The 20,322-nt window shown below is 53.8% G+C and overlaps 46 non-coding genes across 46 annotated transcripts; 36 read left to right on the top strand and 10 right to left on the bottom strand.

Annotated features, from left to right (window-relative positions):
- Positions 1 to 78: 78 nt before the first annotated feature.
- Positions 79 to 150, bottom strand: Trnag-ucc (transfer RNA glycine (anticodon UCC)). Its single transcript has one exon. It is a non-coding gene; the product is annotated as a tRNA-Gly (tRNA).
- An 813-nt stretch (positions 151 to 963) lies between these two features.
- Positions 964 to 1,036, top strand: Trnam-cau (transfer RNA methionine (anticodon CAU)). The gene has a single exon. It is a non-coding gene; the product is annotated as a tRNA-Met (tRNA).
- Positions 1,037 to 1,358: 322 nt separating this feature from the next.
- On the top strand, positions 1,359 to 1,430 carry Trnae-uuc (transfer RNA glutamic acid (anticodon UUC)). The gene has a single exon. It is a non-coding gene; the product is annotated as a tRNA-Glu (tRNA).
- Positions 1,431 to 1,726: 296 nt separating this feature from the next.
- Trnak-uuu (transfer RNA lysine (anticodon UUU)) lies at positions 1,727 to 1,799 on the top strand. Its single transcript has one exon. It is a non-coding gene; the product is annotated as a tRNA-Lys (tRNA).
- A 139-nt stretch (positions 1,800 to 1,938) lies between these two features.
- On the top strand, positions 1,939 to 2,020 carry Trnas-aga (transfer RNA serine (anticodon AGA)). Its single transcript has one exon. It is a non-coding gene; the product is annotated as a tRNA-Ser (tRNA).
- A 272-nt stretch (positions 2,021 to 2,292) lies between these two features.
- On the bottom strand, positions 2,293 to 2,364 carry Trnag-ucc (transfer RNA glycine (anticodon UCC)). The gene has a single exon. It is a non-coding gene; the product is annotated as a tRNA-Gly (tRNA).
- An 813-nt stretch (positions 2,365 to 3,177) lies between these two features.
- Positions 3,178 to 3,250, top strand: Trnam-cau (transfer RNA methionine (anticodon CAU)). Its single transcript has one exon. It is a non-coding gene; the product is annotated as a tRNA-Met (tRNA).
- A 322-nt stretch (positions 3,251 to 3,572) lies between these two features.
- On the top strand, positions 3,573 to 3,644 carry Trnae-uuc (transfer RNA glutamic acid (anticodon UUC)). Its single transcript has one exon. It is a non-coding gene; the product is annotated as a tRNA-Glu (tRNA).
- Positions 3,645 to 3,940: 296 nt separating this feature from the next.
- Trnak-uuu (transfer RNA lysine (anticodon UUU)) lies at positions 3,941 to 4,013 on the top strand. The gene has a single exon. It is a non-coding gene; the product is annotated as a tRNA-Lys (tRNA).
- Positions 4,014 to 4,152: 139 nt separating this feature from the next.
- Positions 4,153 to 4,234, top strand: Trnas-aga (transfer RNA serine (anticodon AGA)). Its single transcript has one exon. It is a non-coding gene; the product is annotated as a tRNA-Ser (tRNA).
- Positions 4,235 to 4,506: 272 nt separating this feature from the next.
- Trnag-ucc (transfer RNA glycine (anticodon UCC)) lies at positions 4,507 to 4,578 on the bottom strand. The gene has a single exon. It is a non-coding gene; the product is annotated as a tRNA-Gly (tRNA).
- Positions 4,579 to 5,391: 813 nt separating this feature from the next.
- On the top strand, positions 5,392 to 5,464 carry Trnam-cau (transfer RNA methionine (anticodon CAU)). The gene has a single exon. It is a non-coding gene; the product is annotated as a tRNA-Met (tRNA).
- A 322-nt stretch (positions 5,465 to 5,786) lies between these two features.
- On the top strand, positions 5,787 to 5,858 carry Trnae-uuc (transfer RNA glutamic acid (anticodon UUC)). Its single transcript has one exon. It is a non-coding gene; the product is annotated as a tRNA-Glu (tRNA).
- A 296-nt stretch (positions 5,859 to 6,154) lies between these two features.
- Positions 6,155 to 6,227, top strand: Trnak-uuu (transfer RNA lysine (anticodon UUU)). The gene has a single exon. It is a non-coding gene; the product is annotated as a tRNA-Lys (tRNA).
- A 139-nt stretch (positions 6,228 to 6,366) lies between these two features.
- On the top strand, positions 6,367 to 6,448 carry Trnas-aga (transfer RNA serine (anticodon AGA)). Its single transcript has one exon. It is a non-coding gene; the product is annotated as a tRNA-Ser (tRNA).
- Positions 6,449 to 6,720: 272 nt separating this feature from the next.
- Positions 6,721 to 6,792, bottom strand: Trnag-ucc (transfer RNA glycine (anticodon UCC)). Its single transcript has one exon. It is a non-coding gene; the product is annotated as a tRNA-Gly (tRNA).
- An 813-nt stretch (positions 6,793 to 7,605) lies between these two features.
- On the top strand, positions 7,606 to 7,678 carry Trnam-cau (transfer RNA methionine (anticodon CAU)). Its single transcript has one exon. It is a non-coding gene; the product is annotated as a tRNA-Met (tRNA).
- Positions 7,679 to 8,000: 322 nt separating this feature from the next.
- On the top strand, positions 8,001 to 8,072 carry Trnae-uuc (transfer RNA glutamic acid (anticodon UUC)). The gene has a single exon. It is a non-coding gene; the product is annotated as a tRNA-Glu (tRNA).
- A 296-nt stretch (positions 8,073 to 8,368) lies between these two features.
- Trnak-uuu (transfer RNA lysine (anticodon UUU)) lies at positions 8,369 to 8,441 on the top strand. Its single transcript has one exon. It is a non-coding gene; the product is annotated as a tRNA-Lys (tRNA).
- A 139-nt stretch (positions 8,442 to 8,580) lies between these two features.
- Positions 8,581 to 8,662, top strand: Trnas-aga (transfer RNA serine (anticodon AGA)). Its single transcript has one exon. It is a non-coding gene; the product is annotated as a tRNA-Ser (tRNA).
- Positions 8,663 to 8,934: 272 nt separating this feature from the next.
- Trnag-ucc (transfer RNA glycine (anticodon UCC)) lies at positions 8,935 to 9,006 on the bottom strand. Its single transcript has one exon. It is a non-coding gene; the product is annotated as a tRNA-Gly (tRNA).
- Positions 9,007 to 9,819: 813 nt separating this feature from the next.
- On the top strand, positions 9,820 to 9,892 carry Trnam-cau (transfer RNA methionine (anticodon CAU)). Its single transcript has one exon. It is a non-coding gene; the product is annotated as a tRNA-Met (tRNA).
- Positions 9,893 to 10,214: 322 nt separating this feature from the next.
- On the top strand, positions 10,215 to 10,286 carry Trnae-uuc (transfer RNA glutamic acid (anticodon UUC)). Its single transcript has one exon. It is a non-coding gene; the product is annotated as a tRNA-Glu (tRNA).
- A 296-nt stretch (positions 10,287 to 10,582) lies between these two features.
- Positions 10,583 to 10,655, top strand: Trnak-uuu (transfer RNA lysine (anticodon UUU)). Its single transcript has one exon. It is a non-coding gene; the product is annotated as a tRNA-Lys (tRNA).
- Positions 10,656 to 10,794: 139 nt separating this feature from the next.
- Trnas-aga (transfer RNA serine (anticodon AGA)) lies at positions 10,795 to 10,876 on the top strand. The gene has a single exon. It is a non-coding gene; the product is annotated as a tRNA-Ser (tRNA).
- A 272-nt stretch (positions 10,877 to 11,148) lies between these two features.
- Trnag-ucc (transfer RNA glycine (anticodon UCC)) lies at positions 11,149 to 11,220 on the bottom strand. Its single transcript has one exon. It is a non-coding gene; the product is annotated as a tRNA-Gly (tRNA).
- Positions 11,221 to 12,033: 813 nt separating this feature from the next.
- Positions 12,034 to 12,106, top strand: Trnam-cau (transfer RNA methionine (anticodon CAU)). The gene has a single exon. It is a non-coding gene; the product is annotated as a tRNA-Met (tRNA).
- A 322-nt stretch (positions 12,107 to 12,428) lies between these two features.
- Positions 12,429 to 12,500, top strand: Trnae-uuc (transfer RNA glutamic acid (anticodon UUC)). Its single transcript has one exon. It is a non-coding gene; the product is annotated as a tRNA-Glu (tRNA).
- Positions 12,501 to 12,796: 296 nt separating this feature from the next.
- On the top strand, positions 12,797 to 12,869 carry Trnak-uuu (transfer RNA lysine (anticodon UUU)). Its single transcript has one exon. It is a non-coding gene; the product is annotated as a tRNA-Lys (tRNA).
- Positions 12,870 to 13,008: 139 nt separating this feature from the next.
- On the top strand, positions 13,009 to 13,090 carry Trnas-aga (transfer RNA serine (anticodon AGA)). Its single transcript has one exon. It is a non-coding gene; the product is annotated as a tRNA-Ser (tRNA).
- A 272-nt stretch (positions 13,091 to 13,362) lies between these two features.
- On the bottom strand, positions 13,363 to 13,434 carry Trnag-ucc (transfer RNA glycine (anticodon UCC)). The gene has a single exon. It is a non-coding gene; the product is annotated as a tRNA-Gly (tRNA).
- Positions 13,435 to 14,247: 813 nt separating this feature from the next.
- On the top strand, positions 14,248 to 14,320 carry Trnam-cau (transfer RNA methionine (anticodon CAU)). The gene has a single exon. It is a non-coding gene; the product is annotated as a tRNA-Met (tRNA).
- A 322-nt stretch (positions 14,321 to 14,642) lies between these two features.
- On the top strand, positions 14,643 to 14,714 carry Trnae-uuc (transfer RNA glutamic acid (anticodon UUC)). The gene has a single exon. It is a non-coding gene; the product is annotated as a tRNA-Glu (tRNA).
- A 296-nt stretch (positions 14,715 to 15,010) lies between these two features.
- On the top strand, positions 15,011 to 15,083 carry Trnak-uuu (transfer RNA lysine (anticodon UUU)). Its single transcript has one exon. It is a non-coding gene; the product is annotated as a tRNA-Lys (tRNA).
- Positions 15,084 to 15,222: 139 nt separating this feature from the next.
- Positions 15,223 to 15,304, top strand: Trnas-aga (transfer RNA serine (anticodon AGA)). Its single transcript has one exon. It is a non-coding gene; the product is annotated as a tRNA-Ser (tRNA).
- Positions 15,305 to 15,576: 272 nt separating this feature from the next.
- On the bottom strand, positions 15,577 to 15,648 carry Trnag-ucc (transfer RNA glycine (anticodon UCC)). Its single transcript has one exon. It is a non-coding gene; the product is annotated as a tRNA-Gly (tRNA).
- Positions 15,649 to 16,461: 813 nt separating this feature from the next.
- Trnam-cau (transfer RNA methionine (anticodon CAU)) lies at positions 16,462 to 16,534 on the top strand. Its single transcript has one exon. It is a non-coding gene; the product is annotated as a tRNA-Met (tRNA).
- Positions 16,535 to 16,856: 322 nt separating this feature from the next.
- Positions 16,857 to 16,928, top strand: Trnae-uuc (transfer RNA glutamic acid (anticodon UUC)). Its single transcript has one exon. It is a non-coding gene; the product is annotated as a tRNA-Glu (tRNA).
- A 296-nt stretch (positions 16,929 to 17,224) lies between these two features.
- On the top strand, positions 17,225 to 17,297 carry Trnak-uuu (transfer RNA lysine (anticodon UUU)). Its single transcript has one exon. It is a non-coding gene; the product is annotated as a tRNA-Lys (tRNA).
- A 139-nt stretch (positions 17,298 to 17,436) lies between these two features.
- Trnas-aga (transfer RNA serine (anticodon AGA)) lies at positions 17,437 to 17,518 on the top strand. Its single transcript has one exon. It is a non-coding gene; the product is annotated as a tRNA-Ser (tRNA).
- A 272-nt stretch (positions 17,519 to 17,790) lies between these two features.
- Positions 17,791 to 17,862, bottom strand: Trnag-ucc (transfer RNA glycine (anticodon UCC)). Its single transcript has one exon. It is a non-coding gene; the product is annotated as a tRNA-Gly (tRNA).
- Positions 17,863 to 18,675: 813 nt separating this feature from the next.
- Positions 18,676 to 18,748, top strand: Trnam-cau (transfer RNA methionine (anticodon CAU)). The gene has a single exon. It is a non-coding gene; the product is annotated as a tRNA-Met (tRNA).
- Positions 18,749 to 19,069: 321 nt separating this feature from the next.
- On the top strand, positions 19,070 to 19,141 carry Trnae-uuc (transfer RNA glutamic acid (anticodon UUC)). The gene has a single exon. It is a non-coding gene; the product is annotated as a tRNA-Glu (tRNA).
- Positions 19,142 to 19,437: 296 nt separating this feature from the next.
- On the top strand, positions 19,438 to 19,510 carry Trnak-uuu (transfer RNA lysine (anticodon UUU)). Its single transcript has one exon. It is a non-coding gene; the product is annotated as a tRNA-Lys (tRNA).
- A 139-nt stretch (positions 19,511 to 19,649) lies between these two features.
- Positions 19,650 to 19,731, top strand: Trnas-aga (transfer RNA serine (anticodon AGA)). Its single transcript has one exon. It is a non-coding gene; the product is annotated as a tRNA-Ser (tRNA).
- A 272-nt stretch (positions 19,732 to 20,003) lies between these two features.
- Positions 20,004 to 20,075, bottom strand: Trnag-ucc (transfer RNA glycine (anticodon UCC)). The gene has a single exon. It is a non-coding gene; the product is annotated as a tRNA-Gly (tRNA).
- Between the last annotated feature and the right edge of the window lie 247 nt (positions 20,076 to 20,322).

Here is a 20,322-nt window from a genome sequence, read left to right as displayed (position 1 = left end):
AGTGGAGCAACGACGGAAAGAAAACGTTAATGTAACAGCACGTGGCTCACATACTCAGACGTAAAAATTTGCGCCCGTTGCGGTGGCCGGGAATCGAACCCGGATCAACGGCTGGGAAGGCAACTATGCTCACCATTACACCACCACCGCACAGCCGCTGCTCGTAACGCCGCGCTGTGTCGGCTTCCCGCCCGCCGGCAGCGGCCCACGGTGATAGTAGCTGTAGGCGCTTTACGAGGTAGGAGGGTGCATCCACACGCGTTCGGGCAGCGCCTCCACGCACGCTGCGTCTTTGGGCAAGACTCGTCGCCGCGGCCGCAAGGTTACTCACACGATAGTGATGAGCGGTCGCTTTAAGGCAGTGTAGTGGGGGACTCCGCGTGTGTAGCACTTTTTTCGGCTGTATCCGGCGTCGTTGGGTGGCAATCCCACTTTCCCTGCAGACAGCTACTCTGGAATATGCTCGGGAAGCACGGCCGACCGCCCCCAACAAATGCAACTAAAAAAATGAGAACAACAACTAAAAAAGTGGTAGGTTGTTCGCCTACCACTCGGGCGGCCCGGGTTCGATTCCCGGCCGATGCATCGTTTTGCTGTTCTCGCTATAATGCTGCCGCGCCGATTGCTCGTTTGAGCTGCGTCAGCCTCAGGAATGTATAGCAGGATTCGCTGTGAGAAGAACCAAACACGCAGCACGCAAGAGACCGTACTTGGACGGACGCGTGCTATTTCTGAACTCTAGCGTCAGCCTGGCCCTACAGGCCGCTGTGTTCAGGTGCCGCAAGGGCGATGTACTGTAACCTCAGGCAGTGCTGCTTTCCGTTGAAAAAGCCGCGGCAGCAGTTTAATCTAGCAATTCGGGAAAGCACGTGTAGCAACACAACAGATTCTTGAGAAAGCGCAAACTGTCTATCTCTAATATGCGAGACTTACCAAGTTTCCTGGGACGTTGCTTGCAAACGTGCCTCGGTAGCGCAGTGGGTAGCGCGTAAGTCTCATAATCTTAAGGTCGTGAGTTCGATCCTCACCCGGGGCATTTAATTTGCTGTACATCATGGCTGAATTAACGGCGTTGCTGTTGCTAGGGAACGAACTGAATTGTCGTTTGTTATCCACAAGGAGCCCACGCCTCAGCGTTAAAATGTTTACATCCAGCTATGGCAAGGTACAGCTTTGACCTTTCTCCTCCCCTGTTGTGAGTAAAATATGATGCAAACTGCAATGAATTGTCAGTTTCGAGCTGTGCGCCATGCCAGTCTGCAAGCGCAAATATGCTCGCAAACAGAGAACACCACTAAGTCCGGATTCAGCACGAAAAGCGAGAGGAGAGGGAGTAAATCTGACGTTTATCGAGCAAATCCGGTGTGGTCTAGTGGCTAGGATACCTGGCTTTCACCCAGGAGGCCCGGGTTCGATTCCCGGTACCGGAAGGGAAGTTTTTGCGCACACGACCCTCCATGTTTTGGCCCTCCAACCCTCGTTTGTCGCCCTCCTTCCGGAGCTTCAACCGAGCGTAATCGGGGAAAACAGGCACGAGATGCAATTACTGTCAGCACCGGGGTAAAGGGAGAAGAGGCACTGGTCCGCTGTTGGGCTGCTACCAGCGTCAGTGGCAAGTCGGTGAAGTCGCCAGTTGCGCCAGAAGCCAGCAATTACCGTAGTACGCCTACACACGCGTTCCAGTTATTCACATTGCCTGCAGCTGCTCCATCCACAGCAAGCGTGAGCCCGGATAGCTCAGTCGGTAGAGCATTAGGCTTTTAACCTAAGGGTCCAGGGTTCGAGTCCCTGTCCGGGCGAAGATTTTAACGCTTCCGTAATGGCTCGTCTCGTAGCGCTGGTAGCCCTGCCGTAATCAGTGCACGGAGTTCGTTTCCTGTCAACATTCTGCGCAGAACGGTTTGATTTTTCACGATTCGAGGGGACTTTTGGCTGCGAGCAGTCGTGGCCGAGTGGTTAAGGCGTCTGACTAGAAATCAGATTCCCTCTGGGAGCGTAGGTTCGAGTCCTACCGACTGCGTCTCTTTTTTTTTTATTTTTTTGTTTAAGAAGAAGGAGCACAAAACTTCGCAGTTTGCCTGTACTTCGCTACACCTCACCTCTCACAGCCGTTTATATCGCCTGTCCTCTTGATAAGGGCGAATTCCAAGCGTCAGCTTTCGCGTCAGCCGAGCAAAGTCGGGACAAGTCGGGACATACTACAGGATGGCCTGGAGTGGAGCAACGACGGAAAGAAAACGTTAATGTAACAGCACGTGGCTCACATACTCAGACGTAAAAATTTGCGCCCGTTGCGGTGGCCGGGAATCGAACCCGGATCAACGGCTGGGAAGGCAACTATGCTCACCATTACACCACCACCGCACAGCCGCTGCTCGTAACGCCGCGCTGTGTCGGCTTCCCGCCCGCCGGCAGCGGCCCACGGTGATAGTAGCTGTAGGCGCTTTACGAGGTAGGAGGGTGCATCCACACGCGTTCGGGCAGCGCCTCCACGCACGCTGCGTCTTTGGGCAAGACTCGTCGCCGCGGCCGCAAGGTTACTCACACGATAGTGATGAGCGGTCGCTTTAAGGCAGTGTAGTGGGGGACTCCGCGTGTGTAGCACTTTTTTCGGCTGTATCCGGCGTCGTTGGGTGGCAATCCCACTTTCCCTGCAGACAGCTACTCTGGAATATGCTCGGGAAGCACGGCCGACCGCCCCCAACAAATGCAACTAAAAAAATGAGAACAACAACTAAAAAAGTGGTAGGTTGTTCGCCTACCACTCGGGCGGCCCGGGTTCGATTCCCGGCCGATGCATCGTTTTGCTGTTCTCGCTATAATGCTGCCGCGCCGATTGCTCGTTTGAGCTGCGTCAGCCTCAGGAATGTATAGCAGGATTCGCTGTGAGAAGAACCAAACACGCAGCACGCAAGAGACCGTACTTGGACGGACGCGTGCTATTTCTGAACTCTAGCGTCAGCCTGGCCCTACAGGCCGCTGTGTTCAGGTGCCGCAAGGGCGATGTACTGTAACCTCAGGCAGTGCTGCTTTCCGTTGAAAAAGCCGCGGCAGCAGTTTAATCTAGCAATTCGGGAAAGCACGTGTAGCAACACAACAGATTCTTGAGAAAGCGCAAACTGTCTATCTCTAATATGCGAGACTTACCAAGTTTCCTGGGACGTTGCTTGCAAACGTGCCTCGGTAGCGCAGTGGGTAGCGCGTAAGTCTCATAATCTTAAGGTCGTGAGTTCGATCCTCACCCGGGGCATTTAATTTGCTGTACATCATGGCTGAATTAACGGCGTTGCTGTTGCTAGGGAACGAACTGAATTGTCGTTTGTTATCCACAAGGAGCCCACGCCTCAGCGTTAAAATGTTTACATCCAGCTATGGCAAGGTACAGCTTTGACCTTTCTCCTCCCCTGTTGTGAGTAAAATATGATGCAAACTGCAATGAATTGTCAGTTTCGAGCTGTGCGCCATGCCAGTCTGCAAGCGCAAATATGCTCGCAAACAGAGAACACCACTAAGTCCGGATTCAGCACGAAAAGCGAGAGGAGAGGGAGTAAATCTGACGTTTATCGAGCAAATCCGGTGTGGTCTAGTGGCTAGGATACCTGGCTTTCACCCAGGAGGCCCGGGTTCGATTCCCGGTACCGGAAGGGAAGTTTTTGCGCACACGACCCTCCATGTTTTGGCCCTCCAACCCTCGTTTGTCGCCCTCCTTCCGGAGCTTCAACCGAGCGTAATCGGGGAAAACAGGCACGAGATGCAATTACTGTCAGCACCGGGGTAAAGGGAGAAGAGGCACTGGTCCGCTGTTGGGCTGCTACCAGCGTCAGTGGCAAGTCGGTGAAGTCGCCAGTTGCGCCAGAAGCCAGCAATTACCGTAGTACGCCTACACACGCGTTCCAGTTATTCACATTGCCTGCAGCTGCTCCATCCACAGCAAGCGTGAGCCCGGATAGCTCAGTCGGTAGAGCATTAGGCTTTTAACCTAAGGGTCCAGGGTTCGAGTCCCTGTCCGGGCGAAGATTTTAACGCTTCCGTAATGGCTCGTCTCGTAGCGCTGGTAGCCCTGCCGTAATCAGTGCACGGAGTTCGTTTCCTGTCAACATTCTGCGCAGAACGGTTTGATTTTTCACGATTCGAGGGGACTTTTGGCTGCGAGCAGTCGTGGCCGAGTGGTTAAGGCGTCTGACTAGAAATCAGATTCCCTCTGGGAGCGTAGGTTCGAGTCCTACCGACTGCGTCTCTTTTTTTTTTATTTTTTTGTTTAAGAAGAAGGAGCACAAAACTTCGCAGTTTGCCTGTACTTCGCTACACCTCACCTCTCACAGCCGTTTATATCGCCTGTCCTCTTGATAAGGGCGAATTCCAAGCGTCAGCTTTCGCGTCAGCCGAGCAAAGTCGGGACAAGTCGGGACATACTACAGGATGGCCTGGAGTGGAGCAACGACGGAAAGAAAACGTTAATGTAACAGCACGTGGCTCACATACTCAGACGTAAAAATTTGCGCCCGTTGCGGTGGCCGGGAATCGAACCCGGATCAACGGCTGGGAAGGCAACTATGCTCACCATTACACCACCACCGCACAGCCGCTGCTCGTAACGCCGCGCTGTGTCGGCTTCCCGCCCGCCGGCAGCGGCCCACGGTGATAGTAGCTGTAGGCGCTTTACGAGGTAGGAGGGTGCATCCACACGCGTTCGGGCAGCGCCTCCACGCACGCTGCGTCTTTGGGCAAGACTCGTCGCCGCGGCCGCAAGGTTACTCACACGATAGTGATGAGCGGTCGCTTTAAGGCAGTGTAGTGGGGGACTCCGCGTGTGTAGCACTTTTTTCGGCTGTATCCGGCGTCGTTGGGTGGCAATCCCACTTTCCCTGCAGACAGCTACTCTGGAATATGCTCGGGAAGCACGGCCGACCGCCCCCAACAAATGCAACTAAAAAAATGAGAACAACAACTAAAAAAGTGGTAGGTTGTTCGCCTACCACTCGGGCGGCCCGGGTTCGATTCCCGGCCGATGCATCGTTTTGCTGTTCTCGCTATAATGCTGCCGCGCCGATTGCTCGTTTGAGCTGCGTCAGCCTCAGGAATGTATAGCAGGATTCGCTGTGAGAAGAACCAAACACGCAGCACGCAAGAGACCGTACTTGGACGGACGCGTGCTATTTCTGAACTCTAGCGTCAGCCTGGCCCTACAGGCCGCTGTGTTCAGGTGCCGCAAGGGCGATGTACTGTAACCTCAGGCAGTGCTGCTTTCCGTTGAAAAAGCCGCGGCAGCAGTTTAATCTAGCAATTCGGGAAAGCACGTGTAGCAACACAACAGATTCTTGAGAAAGCGCAAACTGTCTATCTCTAATATGCGAGACTTACCAAGTTTCCTGGGACGTTGCTTGCAAACGTGCCTCGGTAGCGCAGTGGGTAGCGCGTAAGTCTCATAATCTTAAGGTCGTGAGTTCGATCCTCACCCGGGGCATTTAATTTGCTGTACATCATGGCTGAATTAACGGCGTTGCTGTTGCTAGGGAACGAACTGAATTGTCGTTTGTTATCCACAAGGAGCCCACGCCTCAGCGTTAAAATGTTTACATCCAGCTATGGCAAGGTACAGCTTTGACCTTTCTCCTCCCCTGTTGTGAGTAAAATATGATGCAAACTGCAATGAATTGTCAGTTTCGAGCTGTGCGCCATGCCAGTCTGCAAGCGCAAATATGCTCGCAAACAGAGAACACCACTAAGTCCGGATTCAGCACGAAAAGCGAGAGGAGAGGGAGTAAATCTGACGTTTATCGAGCAAATCCGGTGTGGTCTAGTGGCTAGGATACCTGGCTTTCACCCAGGAGGCCCGGGTTCGATTCCCGGTACCGGAAGGGAAGTTTTTGCGCACACGACCCTCCATGTTTTGGCCCTCCAACCCTCGTTTGTCGCCCTCCTTCCGGAGCTTCAACCGAGCGTAATCGGGGAAAACAGGCACGAGATGCAATTACTGTCAGCACCGGGGTAAAGGGAGAAGAGGCACTGGTCCGCTGTTGGGCTGCTACCAGCGTCAGTGGCAAGTCGGTGAAGTCGCCAGTTGCGCCAGAAGCCAGCAATTACCGTAGTACGCCTACACACGCGTTCCAGTTATTCACATTGCCTGCAGCTGCTCCATCCACAGCAAGCGTGAGCCCGGATAGCTCAGTCGGTAGAGCATTAGGCTTTTAACCTAAGGGTCCAGGGTTCGAGTCCCTGTCCGGGCGAAGATTTTAACGCTTCCGTAATGGCTCGTCTCGTAGCGCTGGTAGCCCTGCCGTAATCAGTGCACGGAGTTCGTTTCCTGTCAACATTCTGCGCAGAACGGTTTGATTTTTCACGATTCGAGGGGACTTTTGGCTGCGAGCAGTCGTGGCCGAGTGGTTAAGGCGTCTGACTAGAAATCAGATTCCCTCTGGGAGCGTAGGTTCGAGTCCTACCGACTGCGTCTCTTTTTTTTTTATTTTTTTGTTTAAGAAGAAGGAGCACAAAACTTCGCAGTTTGCCTGTACTTCGCTACACCTCACCTCTCACAGCCGTTTATATCGCCTGTCCTCTTGATAAGGGCGAATTCCAAGCGTCAGCTTTCGCGTCAGCCGAGCAAAGTCGGGACAAGTCGGGACATACTACAGGATGGCCTGGAGTGGAGCAACGACGGAAAGAAAACGTTAATGTAACAGCACGTGGCTCACATACTCAGACGTAAAAATTTGCGCCCGTTGCGGTGGCCGGGAATCGAACCCGGATCAACGGCTGGGAAGGCAACTATGCTCACCATTACACCACCACCGCACAGCCGCTGCTCGTAACGCCGCGCTGTGTCGGCTTCCCGCCCGCCGGCAGCGGCCCACGGTGATAGTAGCTGTAGGCGCTTTACGAGGTAGGAGGGTGCATCCACACGCGTTCGGGCAGCGCCTCCACGCACGCTGCGTCTTTGGGCAAGACTCGTCGCCGCGGCCGCAAGGTTACTCACACGATAGTGATGAGCGGTCGCTTTAAGGCAGTGTAGTGGGGGACTCCGCGTGTGTAGCACTTTTTTCGGCTGTATCCGGCGTCGTTGGGTGGCAATCCCACTTTCCCTGCAGACAGCTACTCTGGAATATGCTCGGGAAGCACGGCCGACCGCCCCCAACAAATGCAACTAAAAAAATGAGAACAACAACTAAAAAAGTGGTAGGTTGTTCGCCTACCACTCGGGCGGCCCGGGTTCGATTCCCGGCCGATGCATCGTTTTGCTGTTCTCGCTATAATGCTGCCGCGCCGATTGCTCGTTTGAGCTGCGTCAGCCTCAGGAATGTATAGCAGGATTCGCTGTGAGAAGAACCAAACACGCAGCACGCAAGAGACCGTACTTGGACGGACGCGTGCTATTTCTGAACTCTAGCGTCAGCCTGGCCCTACAGGCCGCTGTGTTCAGGTGCCGCAAGGGCGATGTACTGTAACCTCAGGCAGTGCTGCTTTCCGTTGAAAAAGCCGCGGCAGCAGTTTAATCTAGCAATTCGGGAAAGCACGTGTAGCAACACAACAGATTCTTGAGAAAGCGCAAACTGTCTATCTCTAATATGCGAGACTTACCAAGTTTCCTGGGACGTTGCTTGCAAACGTGCCTCGGTAGCGCAGTGGGTAGCGCGTAAGTCTCATAATCTTAAGGTCGTGAGTTCGATCCTCACCCGGGGCATTTAATTTGCTGTACATCATGGCTGAATTAACGGCGTTGCTGTTGCTAGGGAACGAACTGAATTGTCGTTTGTTATCCACAAGGAGCCCACGCCTCAGCGTTAAAATGTTTACATCCAGCTATGGCAAGGTACAGCTTTGACCTTTCTCCTCCCCTGTTGTGAGTAAAATATGATGCAAACTGCAATGAATTGTCAGTTTCGAGCTGTGCGCCATGCCAGTCTGCAAGCGCAAATATGCTCGCAAACAGAGAACACCACTAAGTCCGGATTCAGCACGAAAAGCGAGAGGAGAGGGAGTAAATCTGACGTTTATCGAGCAAATCCGGTGTGGTCTAGTGGCTAGGATACCTGGCTTTCACCCAGGAGGCCCGGGTTCGATTCCCGGTACCGGAAGGGAAGTTTTTGCGCACACGACCCTCCATGTTTTGGCCCTCCAACCCTCGTTTGTCGCCCTCCTTCCGGAGCTTCAACCGAGCGTAATCGGGGAAAACAGGCACGAGATGCAATTACTGTCAGCACCGGGGTAAAGGGAGAAGAGGCACTGGTCCGCTGTTGGGCTGCTACCAGCGTCAGTGGCAAGTCGGTGAAGTCGCCAGTTGCGCCAGAAGCCAGCAATTACCGTAGTACGCCTACACACGCGTTCCAGTTATTCACATTGCCTGCAGCTGCTCCATCCACAGCAAGCGTGAGCCCGGATAGCTCAGTCGGTAGAGCATTAGGCTTTTAACCTAAGGGTCCAGGGTTCGAGTCCCTGTCCGGGCGAAGATTTTAACGCTTCCGTAATGGCTCGTCTCGTAGCGCTGGTAGCCCTGCCGTAATCAGTGCACGGAGTTCGTTTCCTGTCAACATTCTGCGCAGAACGGTTTGATTTTTCACGATTCGAGGGGACTTTTGGCTGCGAGCAGTCGTGGCCGAGTGGTTAAGGCGTCTGACTAGAAATCAGATTCCCTCTGGGAGCGTAGGTTCGAGTCCTACTGACTGCGTCTCTTTTTTTTTTATTTTTTTGTTTAAGAAGAAGGAGCACAAAACTTCGCAGTTTGCCTGTACTTCGCTACACCTCACCTCTCACAGCCGTTTATATCGCCTGTCCTCTTGATAAGGGCGAATTCCAAGCGTCAGCTTTCGCGTCAGCCGAGCAAAGTCGGGACAAGTCGGGACATACTACAGGATGGCCTGGAGTGGAGCAACGACGGAAAGAAAACGTTAATGTAACAGCACGTGGCTCACATACTCAGACGTAAAAATTTGCGCCCGTTGCGGTGGCCGGGAATCGAACCCGGATCAACGGCTGGGAAGGCAACTATGCTCACCATTACACCACCACCGCACAGCCGCTGCTCGTAACGCCGCGCTGTGTCGGCTTCCCGCCCGCCGGCAGCGGCCCACGGTGATAGTAGCTGTAGGCGCTTTACGAGGTAGGAGGGTGCATCCACACGCGTTCGGGCAGCGCCTCCACGCACGCTGCGTCTTTGGGCAAGACTCGTCGCCGCGGCCGCAAGGTTACTCACACGATAGTGATGAGCGGTCGCTTTAAGGCAGTGTAGTGGGGGACTCCGCGTGTGTAGCACTTTTTTCGGCTGTATCCGGCGTCGTTGGGTGGCAATCCCACTTTCCCTGCAGACAGCTACTCTGGAATATGCTCGGGAAGCACGGCCGACCGCCCCCAACAAATGCAACTAAAAAAATGAGAACAACAACTAAAAAAGTGGTAGGTTGTTCGCCTACCACTCGGGCGGCCCGGGTTCGATTCCCGGCCGATGCATCGTTTTGCTGTTCTCGCTATAATGCTGCCGCGCCGATTGCTCGTTTGAGCTGCGTCAGCCTCAGGAATGTATAGCAGGATTCGCTGTGAGAAGAACCAAACACGCAGCACGCAAGAGACCGTACTTGGACGGACGCGTGCTATTTCTGAACTCTAGCGTCAGCCTGGCCCTACAGGCCGCTGTGTTCAGGTGCCGCAAGGGCGATGTACTGTAACCTCAGGCAGTGCTGCTTTCCGTTGAAAAAGCCGCGGCAGCAGTTTAATCTAGCAATTCGGGAAAGCACGTGTAGCAACACAACAGATTCTTGAGAAAGCGCAAACTGTCTATCTCTAATATGCGAGACTTACCAAGTTTCCTGGGACGTTGCTTGCAAACGTGCCTCGGTAGCGCAGTGGGTAGCGCGTAAGTCTCATAATCTTAAGGTCGTGAGTTCGATCCTCACCCGGGGCATTTAATTTGCTGTACATCATGGCTGAATTAACGGCGTTGCTGTTGCTAGGGAACGAACTGAATTGTCGTTTGTTATCCACAAGGAGCCCACGCCTCAGCGTTAAAATGTTTACATCCAGCTATGGCAAGGTACAGCTTTGACCTTTCTCCTCCCCTGTTGTGAGTAAAATATGATGCAAACTGCAATGAATTGTCAGTTTCGAGCTGTGCGCCATGCCAGTCTGCAAGCGCAAATATGCTCGCAAACAGAGAACACCACTAAGTCCGGATTCAGCACGAAAAGCGAGAGGAGAGGGAGTAAATCTGACGTTTATCGAGCAAATCCGGTGTGGTCTAGTGGCTAGGATACCTGGCTTTCACCCAGGAGGCCCGGGTTCGATTCCCGGTACCGGAAGGGAAGTTTTTGCGCACACGACCCTCCATGTTTTGGCCCTCCAACCCTCGTTTGTCGCCCTCCTTCCGGAGCTTCAACCGAGCGTAATCGGGGAAAACAGGCACGAGATGCAATTACTGTCAGCACCGGGGTAAAGGGAGAAGAGGCACTGGTCCGCTGTTGGGCTGCTACCAGCGTCAGTGGCAAGTCGGTGAAGTCGCCAGTTGCGCCAGAAGCCAGCAATTACCGTAGTACGCCTACACACGCGTTCCAGTTATTCACATTGCCTGCAGCTGCTCCATCCACAGCAAGCGTGAGCCCGGATAGCTCAGTCGGTAGAGCATTAGGCTTTTAACCTAAGGGTCCAGGGTTCGAGTCCCTGTCCGGGCGAAGATTTTAACGCTTCCGTAATGGCTCGTCTCGTAGCGCTGGTAGCCCTGCCGTAATCAGTGCACGGAGTTCGTTTCCTGTCAACATTCTGCGCAGAACGGTTTGATTTTTCACGATTCGAGGGGACTTTTGGCTGCGAGCAGTCGTGGCCGAGTGGTTAAGGCGTCTGACTAGAAATCAGATTCCCTCTGGGAGCGTAGGTTCGAGTCCTACCGACTGCGTCTCTTTTTTTTTTATTTTTTTGTTTAAGAAGAAGGAGCACAAAACTTCGCAGTTTGCCTGTACTTCGCTACACCTCACCTCTCACAGCCGTTTATATCGCCTGTCCTCTTGATAAGGGCGAATTCCAAGCGTCAGCTTTCGCGTCAGCCGAGCAAAGTCGGGACAAGTCGGGACATACTACAGGATGGCCTGGAGTGGAGCAACGACGGAAAGAAAACGTTAATGTAACAGCACGTGGCTCACATACTCAGACGTAAAAATTTGCGCCCGTTGCGGTGGCCGGGAATCGAACCCGGATCAACGGCTGGGAAGGCAACTATGCTCACCATTACACCACCACCGCACAGCCGCTGCTCGTAACGCCGCGCTGTGTCGGCTTCCCGCCCGCCGGCAGCGGCCCACGGTGATAGTAGCTGTAGGCGCTTTACGAGGTAGGAGGGTGCATCCACACGCGTTCGGGCAGCGCCTCCACGCACGCTGCGTCTTTGGGCAAGACTCGTCGCCGCGGCCGCAAGGTTACTCACACGATAGTGATGAGCGGTCGCTTTAAGGCAGTGTAGTGGGGGACTCCGCGTGTGTAGCACTTTTTTCGGCTGTATCCGGCGTCGTTGGGTGGCAATCCCACTTTCCCTGCAGACAGCTACTCTGGAATATGCTCGGGAAGCACGGCCGACCGCCCCCAACAAATGCAACTAAAAAAATGAGAACAACAACTAAAAAAGTGGTAGGTTGTTCGCCTACCACTCGGGCGGCCCGGGTTCGATTCCCGGCCGATGCATCGTTTTGCTGTTCTCGCTATAATGCTGCCGCGCCGATTGCTCGTTTGAGCTGCGTCAGCCTCAGGAATGTATAGCAGGATTCGCTGTGAGAAGAACCAAACACGCAGCACGCAAGAGACCGTACTTGGACGGACGCGTGCTATTTCTGAACTCTAGCGTCAGCCTGGCCCTACAGGCCGCTGTGTTCAGGTGCCGCAAGGGCGATGTACTGTAACCTCAGGCAGTGCTGCTTTCCGTTGAAAAAGCCGCGGCAGCAGTTTAATCTAGCAATTCGGGAAAGCACGTGTAGCAACACAACAGATTCTTGAGAAAGCGCAAACTGTCTATCTCTAATATGCGAGACTTACCAAGTTTCCTGGGACGTTGCTTGCAAACGTGCCTCGGTAGCGCAGTGGGTAGCGCGTAAGTCTCATAATCTTAAGGTCGTGAGTTCGATCCTCACCCGGGGCATTTAATTTGCTGTACATCATGGCTGAATTAACGGCGTTGCTGTTGCTAGGGAACGAACTGAATTGTCGTTTGTTATCCACAAGGAGCCCACGCCTCAGCGTTAAAATGTTTACATCCAGCTATGGCAAGGTACAGCTTTGACCTTTCTCCTCCCCTGTTGTGAGTAAAATATGATGCAAACTGCAATGAATTGTCAGTTTCGAGCTGTGCGCCATGCCAGTCTGCAAGCGCAAATATGCTCGCAAACAGAGAACACCACTAAGTCCGGATTCAGCACGAAAAGCGAGAGGAGAGGGAGTAAATCTGACGTTTATCGAGCAAATCCGGTGTGGTCTAGTGGCTAGGATACCTGGCTTTCACCCAGGAGGCCCGGGTTCGATTCCCGGTACCGGAAGGGAAGTTTTTGCGCACACGACCCTCCATGTTTTGGCCCTCCAACCCTCGTTTGTCGCCCTCCTTCCGGAGCTTCAACCGAGCGTAATCGGGGAAAACAGGCACGAGATGCAATTACTGTCAGCACCGGGGTAAAGGGAGAAGAGGCACTGGTCCGCTGTTGGGCTGCTACCAGCGTCAGTGGCAAGTCGGTGAAGTCGCCAGTTGCGCCAGAAGCCAGCAATTACCGTAGTACGCCTACACACGCGTTCCAGTTATTCACATTGCCTGCAGCTGCTCCATCCACAGCAAGCGTGAGCCCGGATAGCTCAGTCGGTAGAGCATTAGGCTTTTAACCTAAGGGTCCAGGGTTCGAGTCCCTGTCCGGGCGAAGATTTTAACGCTTCCGTAATGGCTCGTCTCGTAGCGCTGGTAGCCCTGCCGTAATCAGTGCACGGAGTTCGTTTCCTGTCAACATTCTGCGCAGAACGGTTTGATTTTTCACGATTCGAGGGGACTTTTGGCTGCGAGCAGTCGTGGCCGAGTGGTTAAGGCGTCTGACTAGAAATCAGATTCCCTCTGGGAGCGTAGGTTCGAGTCCTACCGACTGCGTCTCTTTTTTTTTTATTTTTTTGTTTAAGAAGAAGGAGCACAAAACTTCGCAGTTTGCCTGTACTTCGCTACACCTCACCTCTCACAGCCGTTTATATCGCCTGTCCTCTTGATAAGGGCGAATTCCAAGCGTCAGCTTTCGCGTCAGCCGAGCAAAGTCGGGACAAGTCGGGACATACTACAGGATGGCCTGGAGTGGAGCAACGACGGAAAGAAAACGTTAATGTAACAGCACGTGGCTCACATACTCAGACGTAAAAATTTGCGCCCGTTGCGGTGGCCGGGAATCGAACCCGGATCAACGGCTGGGAAGGCAACTATGCTCACCATTACACCACCACCGCACAGCCGCTGCTCGTAACGCCGCGCTGTGTCGGCTTCCCGCCCGCCGGCAGCGGCCCACGGTGATAGTAGCTGTAGGCGCTTTACGAGGTAGGAGGGTGCATCCACACGCGTTCGGGCAGCGCCTCCACGCACGCTGCGTCTTTGGGCAAGACTCGTCGCCGCGGCCGCAAGGTTACTCACACGATAGTGATGAGCGGTCGCTTTAAGGCAGTGTAGTGGGGGACTCCGCGTGTGTAGCACTTTTTTCGGCTGTATCCGGCGTCGTTGGGTGGCAATCCCACTTTCCCTGCAGACAGCTACTCTGGAATATGCTCGGGAAGCACGGCCGACCGCCCCCAACAAATGCAACTAAAAAAATGAGAACAACAACTAAAAAAGTGGTAGGTTGTTCGCCTACCACTCGGGCGGCCCGGGTTCGATTCCCGGCCGATGCATCGTTTTGCTGTTCTCGCTATAATGCTGCCGCGCCGATTGCTCGTTTGAGCTGCGTCAGCCTCAGGAATGTATAGCAGGATTCGCTGTGAGAAGAACCAAACACGCAGCACGCAAGAGACCGTACTTGGACGGACGCGTGCTATTTCTGAACTCTAGCGTCAGCCTGGCCCTACAGGCCGCTGTGTTCAGGTGCCGCAAGGGCGATGTACTGTAACCTCAGGCAGTGCTGCTTTCCGTTGAAAAAGCCGCGGCAGCAGTTTAATCTAGCAATTCGGGAAAGCACGTGTAGCAACACAACAGATTCTTGAGAAAGCGCAAACTGTCTATCTCTAATATGCGAGACTTACCAAGTTTCCTGGGACGTTGCTTGCAAACGTGCCTCGGTAGCGCAGTGGGTAGCGCGTAAGTCTCATAATCTTAAGGTCGTGAGTTCGATCCTCACCCGGGGCATTTAATTTGCTGTACATCATGGCTGAATTAACGGCGTTGCTGTTGCTAGGGAACGAACTGAATTGTCGTTTGTTATCCACAAGGAGCCCACGCCTCAGCGTTAAAATGTTTACATCCAGCTATGGCAAGGTACAGCTTTGACCTTTCTCCTCCCCTGTTGTGAGTAAAATATGATGCAAACTGCAATGAATTGTCAGTTTCGAGCTGTGCGCCATGCCAGTCTGCAAGCGCAAATATGCTCGCAAACAGAGAACACCACTAAGTCCGGATTCAGCACGAAAAGCGAGAGGAGAGGGAGTAAATCTGACGTTTATCGAGCAAATCCGGTGTGGTCTAGTGGCTAGGATACCTGGCTTTCACCCAGGAGGCCCGGGTTCGATTCCCGGTACCGGAAGGGAAGTTTTTGCGCACACGACCCTCCATGTTTTGGCCCTCCAACCCTCGTTTGTCGCCCTCCTTCCGGAGCTTCAACCGAGCGTAATCGGGGAAAACAGGCACGAGATGCAATTACTGTCAGCACCGGGGTAAAGGGAGAAGAGGCACTGGTCCGCTGTTGGGCTGCTACCAGCGTCAGTGGCAAGTCGGTGAAGTCGCCAGTTGCGCCAGAAGCCAGCAATTACCGTAGTACGCCTACACACGCGTTCCAGTTATTCACATTGCCTGCAGCTGCTCCATCCACAGCAAGCGTGAGCCCGGATAGCTCAGTCGGTAGAGCATTAGGCTTTTAACCTAAGGGTCCAGGGTTCGAGTCCCTGTCCGGGCGAAGATTTTAACGCTTCCGTAATGGCTCGTCTCGTAGCGCTGGTAGCCCTGCCGTAATCAGTGCACGGAGTTCGTTTCCTGTCAACATTCTGCGCAGAACGGTTTGATTTTTCACGATTCGAGGGGACTTTTGGCTGCGAGCAGTCGTGGCCGAGTGGTTAAGGCGTCTGACTAGAAATCAGATTCCCTCTGGGAGCGTAGGTTCGAGTCCTACCGACTGCGTCTCTTTTTTTTTTATTTTTTTGTTTAAGAAGAAGGAGCACAAAACTTCGCAGTTTGCCTGTACTTCGCTACACCTCACCTCTCACAGCCGTTTATATCGCCTGTCCTCTTGATAAGGGCGAATTCCAAGCGTCAGCTTTCGCGTCAGCCGAGCAAAGTCGGGACAAGTCGGGACATACTACAGGATGGCCTGGAGTGGAGCAACGACGGAAAGAAAACGTTAATGTAACAGCACGTGGCTCACATACTCAGACGTAAAAATTTGCGCCCGTTGCGGTGGCCGGGAATCGAACCCGGATCAACGGCTGGGAAGGCAACTATGCTCACCATTACACCACCACCGCACAGCCGCTGCTCGTAACGCCGCGCTGTGTCGGCTTCCCGCCCGCCGGCAGCGGCCCACGGTGATAGTAGCTGTAGGCGCTTTACGAGGTAGGAGGGTGCATCCACACGCGTTCGGGCAGCGCCTCCACGCACGCTGCGTCTTTGGGCAAGACTCGTCGCCGCGGCCGCAAGGTTACTCACACGATAGTGATGAGCGGTCGCTTTAAGGCAGTGTAGTGGGGGACTCCGCGTGTGTAGCACTTTTTTCGGCTGTATCCGGCGTCGTTGGGTGGCAATCCCACTTTCCCTGCAGACAGCTACTCTGGAATATGCTCGGGAAGCACGGCCGACCGCCCCCAACAAATGCAACTAAAAAAATGAGAACAACAACTAAAAAAGTGGTAGGTTGTTCGCCTACCACTCGGGCGGCCCGGGTTCGATTCCCGGCCGATGCATCGTTTTGCTGTTCTCGCTATAATGCTGCCGCGCCGATTGCTCGTTTGAGCTGCGTCAGCCTCAGGAATGTATAGCAGGATTCGCTGTGAGAAGAACCAAACACGCAGCACGCAAGAGACCGTACTTGGACGGACGCGTGCTATTTCTGAACTCTAGCGTCAGCCTGGCCCTACAGGCCGCTGTGTTCAGGTGCCGCAAGGGCGATGTACTGTAACCTCAGGCAGTGCTGCTTTCCGTTGAAAAAGCCGCGGCAGCAGTTTAATCTAGCAATTCGGGAAAGCACGTGTAGCAACACAACAGATTCTTGAGAAAGCGCAAACTGTCTATCTCTAATATGCGAGACTTACCAAGTTTCCTGGGACGTTGCTTGCAAACGTGCCTCGGTAGCGCAGTGGGTAGCGCGTAAGTCTCATAATCTTAAGGTCGTGAGTTCGATCCTCACCCGGGGCATTTAATTTGCTGTACATCATGGCTGAATTAACGGCGTTGCTGTTGCTAGGGAACGAACTGAATTGTCGTTTGTTATCCACAAGGAGCCCACGCCTCAGCGTTAAAATGTTTACATCCAGCTATGGCAAGGTACAGCTTTGACCTTTCTCCTCCCCTGTTGTGAGTAAAATATGATGCAAACTGCAATGAATTGTCAGTTTCGAGCTGTGCGCCATGCCAGTCTGCAAGCGCAAATATGCTCGCAAACAGAGAACACCACTAAGTCCGGATTCAGCACGAAAAGCGAGAGGAGAGGGAGTAAATCTGACGTTTATCGAGCAAATCCGGTGTGGTCTAGTGGCTAGGATACCTGGCTTTCACCCAGGAGGCCCGGGTTCGATTCCCGGTACCGGAAGGGAAGTTTTTGCGCACACGACCCTCCATGTTTTGGCCCTCCAACCCTCGTTTGTCGCCCTCCTTCCGGAGCTTCAACCGAGCGTAATCGGGGAAAACAGGCACGAGATGCAATTACTGTCAGCACCGGGGTAAAGGGAGAAGAGGCACTGGTCCGCTGTTGGGCTGCTACCAGCGTCAGTGGCAAGTCGGTGAAGTCGCCAGTTGCGCCAGAAGCCAGCAATTACCGTAGTACGCCTACACACGCGTTCCAGTTATTCACATTGCCTGCAGCTGCTCCATCCACAGCAAGCGTGAGCCCGGATAGCTCAGTCGGTAGAGCATTAGGCTTTTAACCTAAGGGTCCAGGGTTCGAGTCCCTGTCCGGGCGAAGATTTTAACGCTTCCGTAATGGCTCGTCTCGTAGCGCTGGTAGCCCTGCCGTAATCAGTGCACGGAGTTCGTTTCCTGTCAACATTCTGCGCAGAACGGTTTGATTTTTCACGATTCGAGGGGACTTTTGGCTGCGAGCAGTCGTGGCCGAGTGGTTAAGGCGTCTGACTAGAAATCAGATTCCCTCTGGGAGCGTAGGTTCGAGTCCTACCGACTGCGTCTCTTTTTTTTTTATTTTTTTGTTTAAGAAGAAGGAGCACAAAACTTCGCAGTTTGCCTGTACTTCGCTACACCTCACCTCTCACAGCCGTTTATATCGCCTGTCCTCTTGATAAGGGCGAATTCCAAGCGTCAGCTTTCGCGTCAGCCGAGCAAAGTCGGGACAAGTCGGGACATACTACAGGATGGCCTGGAGTGGAGCAACGACGGAAAGAAAACGTTAATGTAACAGCACGTGGCTCACATACTCAGACGTAAAAATTTGCGCCCGTTGCGGTGGCCGGGAATCGAACCCGGATCAACTGCTGGGAAGGCAACTATGCTCACCATTACACCACCACCGCACAGCCGCTGCTCGTAACGCCGCGCTGTGTCGGCTTCCCGCCCGCCGGCAGCGGCCCACGGTGATAGTAGCTGTAGGCGCTTTACGAGGTAGGAGGGTGCATCCACACGCGTTCGGGCAGCGCCTCCACGCACGCTGCGTCTTTGGGCAAGACTCGTCGCCGCGGCCGCAAGGTTACTCACACGATAGTGATGAGCGGTCGCTTTAAGGCAGTGTAGTGGGGGACTCCGCGTGTGTAGCACTTTTTTCGGCTGTATCCGGCGTCGTTGGGTGGCAATCCCACTTTCCCTGCAGACAGCTACTCTGGAATATGCTCGGGAAGCACGGCCGACCGCCCCCAACAAATGCAACTAAAAAAATGAGAACAACAACTAAAAAAGTGGTAGGTTGTTCGCCTACCACTCGGGCGGCCCGGGTTCGATTCCCGGCCGATGCATCGTTTTGCTGTTCTCGCTATAATGCTGCCGCGCCGATTGCTCGTTTGAGCTGCGTCAGCCTCAGGAATGTATAGCAGGATTCGCTGTGAGAAGAACCAAACACGCAGCACGCAAGAGACCGTACTTGGACGGACGCGTGCTATTTCTGAACTCTAGCGTCAGCCTGGCCCTACAGGCCGCTGTGTTCAGGTGCCGCAAGGGCGATGTACTGTAACCTCAGGCAGTGCTGCTTTCCGTTGAAAAAGCCGCGGCAGCAGTTTAATCTAGCAATTCGGGAAAGCACGTGTAGCAACACAACAGATTCTTGAGAAAGCGCAAACTGTCTATCTCTAATATGCGAGACTTACCAAGTTTCCTGGGACGTTGCTTGCAAACGTGCCTCGGTAGCGCAGTGGGTAGCGCGTAAGTCTCATAATCTTAAGGTCGTGAGTTCGATCCTCACCCGGGGCATTTAATTTGCTGTACATCATGGCTGAATTAACGGCGTTGCTGTTGCTAGGAACGAACTGAATTGTCGTTTGTTATCCACAAGGAGCCCACGCCTCAGCGTTAAAATGTTTACATCCAGCTATGGCAAGGTACAGCTTTGACCTTTCTCCTCCCCTGTTGTGAGTAAAATATGATGCAAACTGCAATGAATTGTCAGTTTCGAGCTGTGCGCCATGCCAGTCTGCAAGCGCAAATATGCTCGCAAACAGAGAACACCACTAAGTCCGGATTCAGCACGAAAAGCGAGAGGAGAGGGAGTAAATCTGACGTTTATCGAGCAAATCCGGTGTGGTCTAGTGGCTAGGATACCTGGCTTTCACCCAGGAGGCCCGGGTTCGATTCCCGGTACCGGAAGGGAAGTTTTTGCGCACACGACCCTCCATGTTTTGGCCCTCCAACCCTCGTTTGTCGCCCTCCTTCCGGAGCTTCAACCGAGCGTAATCGGGGAAAACAGGCACGAGATGCAATTACTGTCAGCACCGGGGTAAAGGGAGAAGAGGCACTGGTCCGCTGTTGGGCTGCTACCAGCGTCAGTGGCAAGTCGGTGAAGTCGCCAGTTGCGCCAGAAGCCAGCAATTACCGTAGTACGCCTACACACGCGTTCCAGTTATTCACATTGCCTGCAGCTGCTCCATCCACAGCAAGCGTGAGCCCGGATAGCTCAGTCGGTAGAGCATTAGGCTTTTAACCTAAGGGTCCAGGGTTCGAGTCCCTGTCCGGGCGAAGATTTTAACGCTTCCGTAATGGCTCGTCTCGTAGCGCTGGTAGCCCTGCCGTAATCAGTGCACGGAGTTCGTTTCCTGTCAACATTCTGCGCAGAACGGTTTGATTTTTCACGATTCGAGGGGACTTTTGGCTGCGAGCAGTCGTGGCCGAGTGGTTAAGGCGTCTGACTAGAAATCAGATTCCCTCTGGGAGCGTAGGTTCGAGTCCTACCGACTGCGTCTCTTTTTTTTTTATTTTTTTGTTTAAGAAGAAGGAGCACAAAACTTCGCAGTTTGCCTGTACTTCGCTACACCTCACCTCTCACAGCCGTTTATATCGCCTGTCCTCTTGATAAGGGCGAATTCCAAGCGTCAGCTTTCGCGTCAGCCGAGCAAAGTCGGGACAAGTCGGGACATACTACAGGATGGCCTGGAGTGGAGCAACGACGGAAAGAAAACGTTAATGTAACAGCACGTGGCTCACATACTCAGACGTAAAAATTTGCGCCCGTTGCGGTGGCCGGGAATCGAACCCGGATCAACGGCTGGGAAGGCAACTATGCTCACCATTACACCACCACCGCACAGCCGCTGCTCGTAACGCCGCGCTGTGTCGGCTTCCCGCCCGCCGGCAGCGGCCCACGGTGATAGTAGCTGTAGGCGCTTTACGAGGTAGGAGGGTGCATCCACACGCGTTCGGGCAGCGCCTCCACGCACGCTGCGTCTTTGGGCAAGACTCGTCGCCGCGGCCGCAAGGTTACTCACACGATAGTGATGAGCGGTCGCTTTAAGGCAGTGTAGTGGGGGACTCCGCGTGTGTAGCACTTTTTT

Source organism: Schistocerca serialis, unplaced genomic scaffold (assembly GCF_023864345.2).
Source record: "Schistocerca serialis cubense isolate TAMUIC-IGC-003099 unplaced genomic scaffold, iqSchSeri2.2 HiC_scaffold_943, whole genome shotgun sequence".
In the NCBI taxonomy this organism is placed as follows: domain Eukaryota; kingdom Metazoa; phylum Arthropoda; class Insecta; order Orthoptera; family Acrididae; genus Schistocerca; species Schistocerca serialis.
Note: the sequence above shows the minus strand (reverse complement) of the source record. Positions and strands in the feature narration are given on the sequence as shown.